The sequence below is a fragment of the Arachis hypogaea genome, chromosome 4 (assembly GCF_003086295.3).
Source record: "Arachis hypogaea cultivar Tifrunner chromosome 4, arahy.Tifrunner.gnm2.J5K5, whole genome shotgun sequence".
Classification (NCBI taxonomy): domain Eukaryota; kingdom Viridiplantae; phylum Streptophyta; class Magnoliopsida; order Fabales; family Fabaceae; genus Arachis; species Arachis hypogaea.
Genome location: NC_092039.1, coordinates 92,432,502 through 92,446,290, shown reverse-complemented (window position 1 = coordinate 92,446,290; position 13,789 = coordinate 92,432,502). Strand labels below are relative to the sequence as shown.

At 36.8% G+C, this 13,789-nt stretch overlaps 1 non-coding gene across 1 annotated transcript; it reads left to right on the top strand.

Moving 5' to 3' along the window:
- The first annotated feature begins 12,177 nt into the window (after positions 1–12,177).
- LOC112798472 (small nucleolar RNA R71) lies at positions 12,178–12,285 on the top strand. The gene has a single exon (XR_003200082.1). It is a non-coding gene; the product is annotated as a small nucleolar RNA R71 (small nucleolar RNA).
- The last annotated feature ends 1,504 nt before the right edge of the window (positions 12,286–13,789 follow it).

Here is a 13,789-nt window from a genome sequence, read left to right as displayed (position 1 = left end):
TTGGCTTGGAGGTGGGTTAAAATAATATTAAAATATCTCAGGTGTACTAAATGTATCGGAACACTTGTAAAAATGTCTCTAAAAGTTATTTTCTGAGCTACTAGCATAAATGACACTAGTAACATATTTATTATGAGAATATAATATGTATGATGAGGCCTTAGCATTGCTAAAGTCATCAGGGAGTGCTGGTGCTAAGCTGCACCAGTAAACTGTAAATCTGGTTAAACCGATTTCCTGTTTTTAATTAAAACAGACCAAGTAACCTTATAATATCGATAATATTATACTATTATCTTTCTTCTCTCATTAATTGAGTCTGGTTCGTCAAACTGAGTCTATTTACAGAAACTAGAATCAAAACTCCTAACCGATACGGTTCAAAAACTAGGTTCTTCGTGATTGCATTGTTGAGCTTATCTCAAAAGAGGCTCAAGCTTAAAGATGATATAATGAAAATGAGGATTGAGATGCTTTATGATATAGTAGAGGTGTTCCCTTTAGTGATCTTATGGAGAAATCCATGCCTTCAGAAAAGATCTCGCGTACTCAAAAATCGGGGTTGTTACAAAATCGAACCTAGAGTACCAAAATCAATGAAATCTCAACATAGGTACTCACAAATTTCGAAATTCAAGGAGTATGAAAACTGGAATGAGAATGAAGCTTACCTATAAAATAGTTCCAATGAATTCATAGAGCTCGACGCGGCGGTTGTGTGGTCGCAAACGGTGCCGAAATCGAAGCTCGAAGTGAGGAGATATGGTGGTTGGAATCAAGCCTAGGGTTTTAAGTTCTTCTTCCCTTCTCCAAGGATGTTCCCAGCGTGAATGAAGAGAATGGATGAAGGGGAAACTGAGTTTTGTTTAAGTGTGATGGGTTGGATTGGGCCTTGGGCCCATTTTGGGCCCGGTTCGCCTGGTTCGGCACGTTTAGCCCAATCTTGGGCCAAATTATTTGAAATTAGTGTCAAAATTCTCGTTTTAATTATCTCTATCCTATTTTAATATAAAATTTATATTTCTAATTTCCTTTATTAAAATTTAATTTATTGATTAATTATTCACTAATTTTATGGGGTTTACACCCCTTTTTTTTCCAATGTTACCCACAAGGGGTATTTTCACATACACTCACTCCACAACATCCTAGCCAGTTGCGGGTGCAACATACACCCTCCTACCTTAATATTCACAACAGCGACCTTACCCAGGATCTAAACCCTTTAATTATTTAACAATAAATCTCAATACTGAAAAGCATTGGAGGACTGAAATGGCACAAAAGTACACTGCCATACCAAAAATGCATCCTAAAATTCTACCACTAAATTTGGGTCAAAATCTCACAAGCACAAAACTAAATCCATACAGTTTCATGAATCATCAATCATGTCGCAAAAATTAGGTTAGATTTGAAGTTTAGCCAAATTATGCAAGTATGGTCAATTCATGCTTATATTCTCAAATATATCAATGAAATTTTGCAAAGACACCAAAAAGAAAGAAAGAAAAGAAAAAGAAAAAAGAAAATGCCAAAGAAAATAAGGAATGAGCCATCCCTCGGAGTAGGTTATTTACCAACTACTTCGCTTTATTGTCTTTAAATTAGACTTTTAAAAGATTTAATATAAAAAAAACATGTATCCAATCTACTAGAAAGAAAATTGTGTCAATCATAATTTTTTATTTTTTATCTTTTTTTTTCACTTTTTAAGTACCAATTAGGTGATCTACCTTAATTGGGCCACCACACACACAAATGGAAGAGAAAAAGAACGGGGAGATGAAATGGTGAAGAAGGAGAGGAGGAGGAGAAGGAAGAAGAAGGTGAAAAAGGACGTGAGCCAGAGGTTGTCAACACTATAAGGAATGGTGAACGACGAATTGTGCTCAAGTGAAGATCGTCCCAACCAAAAGGGTGAGTATGCTTCATCAGCATTGGTGAAAAAAATCAACTGGTTGCTCGTGGACCACGAGAAAGCGATGATCCGACAATGGACAAGGATAGCTTAGGGGATAATGCTTCTCACCCTTCGGTGAACATTGATCTAATGAACAATAGATTTCGGCTATTGCAAAATGATTTTTTAGAGATTAATGAGTACATCAACAAGAAAAAATGTGATTTGATGTGCCTAGCCATTTTACTTTGTATAATGGTTATCTTCAATGTTCATGGAGAAGTGCTTATAAAAAATAAAATCACTATGTGATATTTCTTGATGATTTTTTTTTATAGGAATGCTAGGGGCCAGCAACTTTTGGGATTTATAGCCATCAAATAGCTATCAATGAGGCTTTTAATGGTGTGAGATTGGTGTGAGATTTCATCCAATGGCTCACTTTTCTTTGCTGGTTACATGCTGGCCAGAATTTGATAAAATTGCTGGCTCCACTACAAGAAAAAAAAAGCTATTTTAACACTCTTTTTTTAACAATCATAATTAAGTGTAAAAATTAATATATATTTTTAACAAAGATTATAAATGTCAAATTTTCTTTTTTTTTTTTGATAAATAACTTCACCGTCAAAAATTATTCTTCAATTTTGACGGTCCCAATTTATTTCACTAAGAAAGAAGAAAGCATCATACTGCTCTTTTCCCTTGGCTCTGTCAAAAATATCACACTCCTCTTAGTCATTCTTTAGCTCCGCTCCAGTATAATGATGATGAGAAAGTATAGCCATGCATGTTAACGGACATAAATTGCTATAACTTCAGTCTCAAGATCTCGTTTCATTCTTGAGTTCCAAAATCAACTTCGTCCTGTTAGGTATTTTTTTTCCTCTCTCAAGATTTTTTTATTCTTTCCTAGATCTATTTTAATTTTTGTTTTCATGCTTTAGATTTCAAAATTTTTATATTCAAGCTTCTTATTACTTTACGTATTAAGGTAAGTATTCATATTCTTAGATCTATTTTCTAATTTATATTTTCTGATTTGGCTTTTTATTGATCTATTTTATAATTCGTAGTTTTTTATTTGTTCGTCATACCTAATTGCTCTTGAATTTGTTCCTCATATTTGATTTGGTAATTTGTATAAATCTGTTCTATATATTTGGTAATTTGCTCTACTCTGTTTGATTTTCTATTTCTTTTATTCATAATAAAAAAGTGAGAGAAAGATATGCAATTTTAGTGTTTGTTCTATTTTAGAGTTTTATTAATTTATGTGTTATCTAATTTGACTTCTAATCCTTTATTTTTTTTTTCTTTTCAATTTTTGCACACCAAGTGTTTGTTCTATTTCCTAAATCAAAGGTTCATATCAAATAGGAGTATCTAACTTTATTTTGAGAGCTTGGATTTATATATTCTATTTTGAGAGTCTGAATTTCTATAATATATTAATTTGTTTTAGTAATATTGTTTATTTGCGTAATTGCTTCATATAGGTCAAACAATTTTATCAATGGCTTCCAAATTACTGTTGAAGAAACAAAGTCAACCAGTTGAGGCAAGTATTCTTTATTATTGAAGTTTACTCTTAGTTAAACTTAAAGAATTTTAATTGTGTTTAGTGGCATTTTAATTTTTCATGTACTGCAATCTCACTGCTCTTTTAATGGTTTTCAGCCCCTTCATTCCTTCATCCCAAACATATATATGTACTTTAATATTTTATTTTATTTCATTTGGTTCTTACCTATCCTTAAATACTTTGGAGGGGTGAAGGCTAAATTTGTACTATAATTTTTGCCATCTCTGCTGTTTTTCATTAGTCCAAAACAAGAGAGTCTAGGATTGCCATCCTATCCACCATTGATACCATGTAGACATAAACATTGCTTGATAAAACATACTGATTTAAGAAAAGGAATAAGCCTGCTCATAGAAGCTTAACTACGTAATCGAACAAAATTCTATAAGCATTAAGATCATGGTATAATGCCCTTCCTTGACTGCTGCAATATTCCAATGCTTGTGCCAAATACAAGGCAACTCTCAGCCTCATTGCCCATTCCATGGGCTAGGACTCCTCTGACAGACGGATTTTGCACAAATCACAATCACAAATCAGTGGTTATTAAGTTAACATTTCTGAAAACATTTAGCTTCTCATGCAAAATGTCTAGTCCATGGCAATTGTTGACACAACATGGCATATATCAAAAAATTCATTCCCTCTATATGTTACAAATGATTACAATTAACAAAACCAAATAGAGAAAAAATGAATGGAACTCACAATGAAAGAGGTGTTTGGAGAGAGTTTTATGGGGCATAAACTCTGCCACAAGCAACCTCTCTTCTCCTTCACAGCAACAAAACCAAAAGCCTATTCTTTATATGACCTTTTTTCTTTTTGTTGGTATTCTAAGATCTCCAAATCTAGCCAACACTTGTTCACATTCTCTTCTGCTACTCCACACCATTTCTTCTAGCAAAAATCACCCTTAGATTATTTATTCTTTTTAAAATTTGAGTGCTTTTTTTTAACTCTCTGAACTACTTATCCTTAGTTTTTGTCAACTGAGATTTCATTTTCTATAATATTCTGTTAATTACTTCAAGTAGATTTGGCATGCATGAAAGAATTTCTAGCTTTTATAAGTACCACCACTTTAATCTCGTTTGTCGTGGCTCGTTTGTTAATTATCTGTCAATTAAGTAGTGCATGTATATTCATTTTTTTTTTGCTTCAACTTTTAGGATCCCTAGACACCACATATATATGCCTAATGCATAGAATTAAATTCCCTAGGTTCATATAGATTTGGATTTTAATTTAGATGATTGCATGGATTATTCATTATACTAAAAGTGATGTTTGCATTATTTTTTATTATTTGTTATACATTTATTATGACATAAATAAAAAAATTATCTTTTATCATAAATATTAATTATTTTTTAAAAGAATGTAAAAAAATATAAAAATTATACATAAATAATAATAATAGATATAAAATTCTAGTTTTTAATTTAAGGTACATCAGTACATGTGCACCAATGCATATTAGCTCAGTGTTGGAATAGTAGCCAAATAGGTTCGAGTTTGGAGGTTTCTGCTTTCAGGTTTAGGCCTCTCTGGAACTTAGCTGCAACAAGATCACAACTTTGCTTTCAGATTTTTTCTTAACTGATTTCCATTGATTATTTTTAGCTTTTGGTATAGACTCTATTACATGCATTCTTTGGATTTTATTATAGCTACACTTGTGTTTTAACTTTTTTTTCTATTGAGGCTTGTGGTTTCTGGTGCTTATTTTTAATATTTTTTTTAGGTATGTTAAGCTTGTCATAGATTCAATGGACAAGGATTGGATGTAAATTAAGAATAGAGCCCTTTTACAATATAAGAGAGGTGTCAAGGAGTTCTTAGATTTTGCCTTTAGTCATACAAAGGATGATAAGATATATTGTCCGTGTTTTAAATGCAATAATTGCCTTAGAAAATCTCGTGAGCAAGTAGAATTTGATCTTCTAAGTCAAGGCATAGTGAGAAATTATACAATTTGCTACCACCATGGAGAATCGCTACAAGATAAGTCACCCTATTCAAGTTCATTTCATAGTGAGGATGATTATATGGATAAAGATGACATGGAAAATATGTTAAGGGATCATCTTGGAGTTTGGGATATAGAAGAGGATATTGAAGAATCTAATGAAGAGAATATAGAAGAGGATATAGGAGAACCTTATGAAGAGCATGTAGAAGAACCTAATGAAGATGCAGCAAAGTTTTACAAACTTTTGGATGATTCTGAGAAAGAACTATATCCAGGATGTACGCAATTTTCAAAGCTCTCATTTTTTATGAGATTATTCCATATTAAATGTCTTGGTGGATAGAGTAATAAATCATTTTCTATGTTACTTGAGTTATTGAATGATTCCTTTCCAAAAGGGGTACAACTACCGGCGTCTTACTATGAAGCTAGGAAGATTATTCGAGATCATGGCTTGGATTATGAGAAAATAGATGCTTGTATTAATGATTGTATGCTATTTTGGAAAGATCATGATAAGAAAGAAACTTGTGATCATTGTGGTGCTTCAAGGAGGAAGTTTGAGGATTGGTGCACGAAATTGTGATCATCAATGGCGCCATCAACTTGGTACGCTCAATTGCAATCTCAACTCTTTATCACAACTTCACACAACTAACCAGCAAGTGCACTGGGTCGTCCAAGTAATAAACCTTACGCGAGTAAGGGTCGATCCCACGGAGATTGTTGGTATGAAGCAAGCTATGGTCATCTTGTAAATCTCAGTCAGGCGAATTCAAATGGTTATGGAAGATTAATGATTAAAAGATAAATAAAACATAAAATAAAGATAAAGATGCTTATGTAATTCATTGGTGAGAATTTCAGATAAGCGTATGGAGATGCTTTGTCCCTTCCATCTCTCTGCTTTCCTACTGTCTTCATCCAATCTTTCTTACTCTTTTCCATGTCAAGCTGTATGTTGGGCATCACCGTTGTCAATGGCTACAGTCCCGTCCTCTCAGTGAAAATGTTCAACGCGCTCTGTCACAGCACGACTATTCATGTCGGAATAGAATCCAGTGATTCTTTTGCGTCTGTCACTAACGCCCTGCAATTGCGAGTTTAAAGCTCGTCACAGTCATTCAATCCCTGAATCCTACTCAGAATACCACAGACAAGGTTTAGACCTTCCGGATTCTAAAGAATGGCCGCCAATGGATTCTATCTTATACCACGAAGATTCTGATTAAGGAATCCAAGAGATATCCACTCAATCTAAGGTAGAACGGAGGTGATTGTCAGGCACACGTTCATAGGTGAGAATGATGATGAGTGTCACGGATCATTACATTCATCAAGTTGAGGAACAAGTGATATCTTAGAACAAGAATAAGCTGAATTGAATAGAAGAACAATAGTAATTGCATTAATACTCGAGGTACAGCAGAGCTCCACACCTTAATCTATGGTGTGTTGAAACTCCACCGTTGAAAATACATAAGTGATAATGGTGATCATTGGCTTCGGCCCCAGAGAGGGAACCAGAAGAACCAAGATGAAAATACAATAGCAAAAGGTCCTATTTATAGAGAACTAGTAGCTTAGGATTTACAAAAATGAGTAAATGACGTAAAAATCCACTTTCAGGCCCACTTGGTGTGTGCTTGGGCTGAGCATTGAAGCTTCTATGTGCAGAGACTTTTCTTGGAGTTAAACGCCAGCTTTTGTGCCAGTTTGGGCGTTTAACTCCCACTTCTGTGCCAGTTCCGGCATTAAACGCCGGGAATTCTTGAGCTGATTTGGAACGCCTATTTGGGCCATCAAATCTCGAGCAAAGTATGAACTATTATATATTGCTGGAAAGTCCAGGATGTCTACTTTCTAACGCAATTGAGAGCGCGCCAATTGGGTTTCTGTAGCTCTAGAAAATCCACTTTGAATAATGCCAAAAGGCGTATAAATTATCCGCTCATCACAACACCAAACTTAAATTGTTGCTTGTCCTCAAGCAACTGAAAATCAATAGGATAAAAAGAAGAGAATATACAATGAATTCCAAAAACATCTATGAAGATCAGTATTAATTAAATGAGCGGGGCTTTTAGCTTTTTGCCTCTAAACAGTTTTGGCATAGCACTTTATCCTTTGAAGTTCAGAATGATTGGCTTCTATAGGAACTCAGAATCCGGATAGTGTTATTGATTCTCTTAGTTAAGTATGATGATTCTTGAACACAGCTACTTTATGAGTCTTGGCTGTGGCCCAAAGCACTCTGTTTTCCAGTATTACCACCGGATACATCCATGCCACAGACACATAACTGGGTGAACCTTTTCAGATTGTAACTCAGCTTTGCTAGAGTCCCCAATTAGAGGTGTCCAAGTTTCTTAAGCACACTCTTTTTGATTTGGATCACGACTTTAACCGCTCAGTCTCATGTTTTCACTTGACACCTTCACACCACAAGCACATGGTTAGGGACGGCTTGGTTTAGCCACTTAGGCCAGGATTTTATTCCTGTGGGCCCTCCTATCCACTGATGCTCAAAGCCTTGGATCCTTTTTATTTTTACCCTTGCCTTTTGGTTTAAAGGGCTATTGGCTTTTTCTGCTTGCTTTTTCTTCGTTTTTTTTTGAATTCACTGCTTTTTCTTGCTTCAAGAATCATTTTTATGATTTTTCAGATCCTCAGTAACATTTCTCCTTTTTCATCATTCTTTCAAGAGCCAACAATTTTAACATTCATGAACAACAAATTCAAAAGACGTATCCACTGTTCAAGCATACATTTAGAAATCAAAAGTATTGCCACCACATCAAAATAATTAATCTGTTATAAAATTCGAAATTCATGCAATTCTTCTCTTTTTCAATTAAGAACATTTTTTATTTAAGAAAAGGTGATGGATTCATAGGACATTCATAACTTTAAGGCATATACACTAAGACACTAATGATCATAAGACACAAACATAAATAAAACATAAAGCATAATTTTCGAAAAATAGAAAAATAAAGAACAAGGAGATTAAAGAACGGGTCCACCTTAGTGATGGCAGCTTGTTCTTCCTCTTGAAGATCTTATGGAGTGCTTGAGCTCCTCAATGTCTCTTCCTTGTCTTTGTTGCTCCTCTCTCATGATTCTTTGATCTTCTTTAATTTCATGGAGGATGATGGAATGTTCTTGGTGCTCCACCCTTAGTTGTCCCATGTTGGAACTCAATTCTCTTAGGGAGGTGTTGATTTGCTCCCAATAGTTTTGTGGAGGAAAGTGCATCCCTTGAGGCATCTCAGGGATTTCATGATGAGGAATTTCCTCATGTCCATGAGTGGGATCTCTTGTTTGCTCCATCCTCTTCTTAGTTATGGGCTTGTCCTCATCAATGAGGATGTCTCCTTCTATGTTAATTCCAACTGAATTACAGAGGTGACAAATGAGATGAGGGAAGGCTAACCTTGCCAAGGTAGAGGACTTGTCTGCCACCTTATAAAGTTCTTGGGATATAACCTCATGAACTTCTACTTCCTCTCCAATCATGATTCTATGAATCATGATAGCCCGGTCTATAGTAACTTCGGACCGGTTGCTAGTGGGAATGATTGAGCGTTGGATAAACTCCAACCATCCCCTAGCCATGGGCTTGAGGTCATGCCTCCTCAGTTGAACCAGCTTCCCTCTTGAATCTCTCTTCCATTGAGCGTTTTCTTCACAAATGTCTATGAGGACTTGGTCCAACCTTTGATCAAAGTTGACCCTTCTAGTATAGGGGTGTTCATCTCCTTGCATCATGGGCAAGTTGAATGCCAACCTTACATTTTCCAGACTAAAATCTAAGCGTTTCCCCCGAACCATTGTAAGCCAATTCTTTGGGTCTGGGTTCACACTTTGATCATGGTTCTTGGTGATCCATGCATTGGCATAGAACTCTTGAACCATTAAGATTCCGACTTGTTGAATGGGGTTGGTAAGAACTTCCCAACCTCTTCTTTGGATCTCATGTCGGATCTCCGGATATTCACTCTTTTTGAGTTTGAAAGGGACCTCAGCGATCAACTTCTTCATGGCCACAACTTCATAGAAGTGGTCTTGATATGCACCCTCGAGATGAATCTTTCCATCTCCCATGATTAGGAGGTGGAAGCTTTTGCCTTTCCTTTCCTCTTTGTAGAGGTTTCTCCGGCCTTAGGTGCCATAAAGGTCATGGAAAAATGAAAAGCAACGCTTTTACCACACCAAACTTAGAAGGTTTGCTCGTCCTCGAGAAAAAGAGGAAAGAAAAGAGTATAAGAAGAGGAAATAGAGGAGATGGAGGGGGCTTTGTGTTTCGGCCAAGGGGGAGAAGTAGTGTTTAGGTTGTGTGAAAATGAGGGGGTGAAGATGGGTTTATATAGGGGTGGAGAGGGGGTATGGTTTGGCCATTTTGGGTGGGTTTGGGAGGGAAAGTGGTTTGAATTTGAATGGTGAGGTAGGTGGGGTTTTATGAAGAATGGATGTGAGTGGTGAAGAGAATGGTGGGATTTGATAGGTGAGGGGTTTTTTGGGGAAGAGGTATTGAGGTGATTGGTGAATGGGTGAAGAAGAGATAGTGGTGGGGTAGGTGGGGATCCTGTGGGGTCCACAGATCCTGAGGTGTCAAGGATAACTCATCCCTGCACCAAGTGGCGTGCAAAAATACCCCTTCTGCCAATCCTGGCGTTAAACACCGGGCTGCTGCCCTTTTCTGGCATTTAATGCCAGCTTCTTGCCCATTCTTGGCGTTAAACGCCAGTCTGGTGCCCCTTTCTGGCGTTAAACGCCCAGAATGGTGCCAGACTGGGCGTTAAACGCCCATTTTGCTATCTTCACTGGCGTTTAAACGCCAGCAAGTTTTTCTCCAGGGTGTGCTATTTTTCTTTCTGTTTTTGCTTTTTCAATTGATTTTGTGACTTCACATGATCATCAACCTATAGAAAACACAATGGAAAATAGATAAATATAACATTGGGTTGCCTCCCAACAAGCGCTTCTTTAATGTCACTAGCTTGACAGTGGGCCCTCATGGAGCCTCACAGATGTTCAAAGTAATGTTGGAACCTCCCAACACCAAACTTAGAGTTTGAATGTGGGGGTTCAACACCAAACTTAGAATTTGCTTATGGCCTCCAACACCAAACTTAGAGTTTGACTGTGGGGGCTCTGTTTGACTCTGTTTTGAGAGAAGCTCTTCATGCTTCCTCTCCATCGTTACAGAGGGATATCCTTGAGCCTTAAACACAAAGGATTCTTCATTCACTTGAATGATTAATTCTCCTCTGTTAACATCAATCACAGCCTTTGCTGTGGCTAGGAAGGGTCTGCCAAGGATGATGGATTCATCCATGCACTTCCCAGTTTCTAGGACTATGAAATCAGCAGGGATGTAATGGTCTTCAACCTTTACCAGAACATCCTCTACAAGTCCATAAGCTTGTTTTCTTGAATTGTCTGCCATCTCTAGTGAGATTCTTGCAGCTTGTACCTCAAAGATCCCTAGCTTCTCCATTACAGAGAGAGGCATGAGGTTTATGCTTGACCCTAGGTCACACAGAGCCTTCTCAAAGGTCATGGTTCCTAATGTACAAGGTATTGAGAACTTCCCAGGGTCCTGTCTCTTTTGAGGTAATCTCTGCCTAGTCAAGTCATCCAGTTCTTTGGTGAGCAAAGGGAGTTTGTCCTCCCATGTCTCATTACCAAATAACTTGTCATTTAGCTTCATGATTGCTCCAAGGTACTTAGCAACTTGCTCTTCAGTGACATCTTCGTCCTCTTCAGAGGAAGAATACTCATCAAAGCTCATGAATGGCAGAAGTAAATCCAACGGAATTTCTATGGTCTCAGTGTGAGCCTCAAATTCCCATGGTTCCTCATTAGGGAACTCATTGGAGGCCAGTGGACGTCCATTGAGGTCTTCCTCAGTGGCGATCACTGCCTCTTCCTCCTTTCCAAATTCGGCCATGTTGATAGCCTTATACTCTCCCTTTGGATTCTCTTCTGTATTGCTTGGAAGAGTACTAGGAGGGGGTTCAGTAACTTTCTTACTCAGCTAACCCACTTGTGCCTCCAAGTTTCTAATGGAGGACCTTGTTTCAGTCATGAAACTTTGAGTGGTTTTGATTAGATCAGAGACCATGGTTGCTAAGTCAGAGTGGCTCTGCTTACAATTCTCTGTCTGTTGCTGAGAAGATGATGGAAAAGGCTTGCCATTGCTAAACTTGTTTCTTTCCCCATATTGTTGTTGAAACCTTGTTAAAGTCTCTGTTCATCCTTCCATGAGAAATTTGGATGATTTCTCCATGAAGGATTATAGGTGTTTCCATAGGGTTCTCCCATGTAATTCACCTCTTCCATTGATGGGTTCTCAGGATCATAAGCTTCTTCTTCAGATGAAGCGTCCTTAGTACTGCCTGGTGTAGCTTGCATTCCAGACAGACTTTGAGAAATCATATTGACTTGCTGAGTCAATATTTTGTTCTAAGCCAATATGGCATTCAGAGTATCAATCTCAAGAACTTCTTTCTTCTGATTAGTCCCATTGTTCACAGGATTCCTTTCAGAAGTGTACATGAATTGGTTATTTGCAACCATTTCAATGAGTTCTTGAGCTTCTGTAGGCGTCTTCTTCAGATGAAGAGATCCTCCTGCAAAGCTGTCCAATGACATCTTGGACAGTTCAAACAGACCATCATAGAAGATACCTATGATGCTCCATTCAGAAAGCATGTCAGAAGGACACTTTCTGATCAATTGTTTGTATCTTTCCCAAGCTTCATAGAGGGATTCACCTTCCTTCTGTCTGAAGGTTTGGACTTCCACTCTAAGCTTACTCAATTTTTGAGGTGGAAAGAACTTTGCCAACAAGGCATTGACTAGCTTTTCCCAAGAGTTCAAGCTTTCTTTAGGTTGTGAGTCCAACCATATCCTAGCTCTGTCTCTTACAGCAAAAGGGAATAGCATAAGTCTGTAGACCTCAGGGTCAACCCCATTGGTCTTCACAGTGTCACAGATCTGTAAAAATTCAGCTAAGAACTGATGAGGATCTTCCAATGGAAGTCCATGAAACTTGCAGTTCTATTGCATTATAGAAACTAATTGAGGCTTAAGCTCAAAGTTGTTTGCTCCAATGGCAGGGATAGAGATGCTTCTCCCATAGAAGTCGGGAGTAGGTGCAGTAAAGTCACCAAGCACTTTCCTTGCATTGTTGGCATTGTTGTTGTTTTCGGCTGCCATGTCTTCTTCTTGTTTGAAGATTTCTGTTAGGTCCTCTACAGAGAGTAGTGCTTTAGCTTCTCTTAGCTTTCGCTTCAAGGTCCTTTCAGGTTCAGGGTCAACCTAACCAAGAATGCTTTTATCTTTGCTCCTGCTCATATGAAAGAGAAGAGAACAAGAAAATATGGAATCCTCTATGTCACAGTATAGAGATTCCTTGAGGTGTCAGAGGAAAAGAAGAATAGAAGGAGGAGGTAGAAAAATTCGAACTTATCAAGAGGGATAGAGTTCAAATTGTGTATTGAGGAGGAGTATTAGTCCATAAATAGAAGGATGTGAGAAGAGGGGAAGAACTTTCGAAAATAAAATAAAAGATTTTAAAATGATTAAAAGAAATTTTGAAAATTTGATGAATGATTTTCGAAAATTAAAGTTGGGAAAGAAATAAAGTGATTTTAAAAAGATTTTGAAATTAGAAATCAAGAAGATATGATTGAAAACTATTTTGAAAAAGATGTGATTAAAAAGATATGATTGAAAAACAATTTAAAAAGATTTGATTTTTAAAATTAATGACTTGGCTAACAAGAAATTTAAAAGATATGATTCAGACATTAAACCTTTCTCAACAGAAAAGGCAACATACTTGAAATGTTTGAATCAAATCATTAATTGTTAGCAAGTATTTTTGAAAATGGAAAGAAATTGATTTTGAAAATATATGATTGAAAAGATATGATTTGAAAAAGATTTGATTTTGAAAAATTATGGAGATTTGAAAAAAATTTGAATTAAAAACAAAATCTTCCCTCTTGTGCCATCCTGGCATTAAACGCCTAGAATGGTATCTATTCTGGCATTTAACGCCCAAAATGCTACCCTTTTGGTCGTTAAACGCCCAGCCAGGTACCCTGGCTGGCGTTTAAATGCCAGTTTTCCTTCTTCACTGGGCATTTTGAACGCCCAGCTTTTTCTGTGTAATTCCTCTGCTGCATGTTCTGAATCTTTAATTCTCTGTATTATTGACTTGAAAAGACACAAATTAAAAATTTTTTTGAATTTTTAATGATGGGGAATAATCAAAATGAAACTAAGATCAAATAAACAATGCATGCAAGAC